A 2,288-nucleotide genomic window follows, 5' to 3' on the forward strand; every position below is an offset into this window, starting at 1 on the left:
ACGTGTGTTGCTATGTCTGGGACTGTTTGAGTGCAATGCTATTGCTTTATAAACAGCGTTGAAACAAACATTTATCTCGCTAACACACAGCACTAATACACAGCTGGATATAAACAGCAGCCTGCAGCAGAGGGTGCAGTGGAAGTTTATTAACACAAATAATTCACCAACATTATATTTACTGCTATCCACAATCACACCACGCTTCATCTTAACACGTTTTACTCTTTATTTACATCAACTTCTTCCTTCCAGTAAACACTTCAATTTGGAACACAGCTTCCAAATCACCTTTATTCACAAACCCGAACACACATCAGCCCAGACTTTCCCCTTTCTGTCAACCCATTCCTGCATCATTGCCTCTCCACCAACAGTTGTTGCTAGAATCAGACAATCATAGATTGGCTGCAGCACAGAAGGAGGCCATTCGGCCTGTCGAACCCGTGCTGGCTCTCTGTTAGAGCAACTCACCTCATTTCACTCCCCAGTCAGTTCAATTTTGGAGGTGGGAAAACTTCTCGAAAGAATAATTTGGGACAAAATTAATAGTCCCATGGACAAATGTGGGTTAATTCAAGAAAGCCAGCATGGATTTCTTAACGGAAAATCATGTTTAACTGTCCTGCTGTAGTTTTTTGATGAGGTAACAGAGGGTTGATGAGGGCAATGCTGTTGATGTGGTGTACATGGACGTTCAAAAGGTCTGGCAGCATCTGAAAGGTCACTGACCTGAAACGTTAACTTTGCTTCTCTCTGTACAGATGTTGCCTGACCTGCTGAGTATTTCCAGCATTTCTTGTTTTCATTATGGCACAGAGTTCCCTTTTCAAACTTACAGAATTAACCACAATAATGTACTCTGAGATTCAAGTTAAATATCAGCCCAATATTTACACACATTATGAGTTTATAAGTTTCAGTATTAATTCCCATTAGTGCATCCTGACATATACATTAGATATAACATAACATAAGAACAGAAGAAATAGGAGCAGGAGTAGGCCATTCGGCCCCTCAAGCCTGCCTCGCCATTCAGTAAGATCATGGCTGATCTGCCCCAGACCTCAACTCCTCTTTCATGCCAGCTCTTCATAGCCCTCAACTCTCCAATATTTCAAAAATCTATTTACATCCTCTTTAAATACTTTCAGTGATTTAGCCTCCAATACTGTCTGGGGTAGAGAATTCCAGACATTCACTACCCTCTGAGAGAAGAAATTCCTTTGCATCTCAGTTTAAATGAGTGTCCCCTTATTCTGTAACTATGTCGCCTAGTTTGAGATTCCCCCACTAGTGGAAACATTTTCTCAACATCTACCCTGTTAATAAAAACAAGAAATGCTGGAAATACTCAGCAGGTCTGGCAGCATCTGTGAAGAGAGAAGCAGAGTTAATGTTTCAGGTCAGAGACCCTTCTTCACCCTATTAAGCCCCCTCAGAATCTTGTACGTTTCAAAAAGATCACCCCTCATTCTTCTAAACACGAATGAATAACCTGTTTAGCCGTTCTTGATAAGTCAACCCCTTCATCCCAGGAATCAGCTGAGTGAATCTCTTTTGAACTCCTCCAATGCCAGTACATCCTTTCTTAAGTCAAAATCTCAAGTGCGATATCAGATTGAGAGAATCTGAAAGATAGTATAACCTGAGATACAAACTGAGATTTCAGTTTAAAACTCCCCCGGATTGTGAAACTAAAAGATACAATAGCAATTCAATTTGTATAGACTGTGCTTTGGATCATATTCCAGCCCTCATACAGTATCAGACTGGAAGATACTGTAGCAATTCCATTAGTGCAGACTCAGCTCTACATTACAGAGCAGGGAACATATTTAAACAACCGGGAACACTTTTACACAAGACGGATCATATTTACACAACTGAGAAGATCTTTACCCAACAGGGAACCATTTTACACAATAACAGAGAACATCTTTACACAACAGCGAATATAGTTACACAACAGAGAACATATTACACAGCAGGAAATATCTTTAAAAGAACACAGGGAACATCTTTACACAACAGAGAACACAATTACATAAATCATCAGTCTTTCGCTGTCTCTTGCTGGTTTGCTCAGTACCTTTCTCTGCCTGTTCCTTTCTGGGTCCTGATAATATCTTCCTGGTTTTCTGTGTCTTTCTCTGTCTGTTCCTTTCTGAGTCCTGATAATCTCTTCCTGGTTTTCTGTGTGTCTTTCTCTGTCTGTTCCTTTCTGAGTCCTGATAATCTTTTCCTGGTTTTCTGTGTGTCTTTCTATGTTTGTTCCTTTCTGGGTC

The sequence above is a fragment of the Heterodontus francisci genome, unplaced genomic scaffold, assembly GCF_036365525.1.
Source record: "Heterodontus francisci isolate sHetFra1 unplaced genomic scaffold, sHetFra1.hap1 HAP1_SCAFFOLD_52, whole genome shotgun sequence".
NCBI lineage: Eukaryota > Metazoa > Chordata > Chondrichthyes > Heterodontiformes > Heterodontidae > Heterodontus > Heterodontus francisci.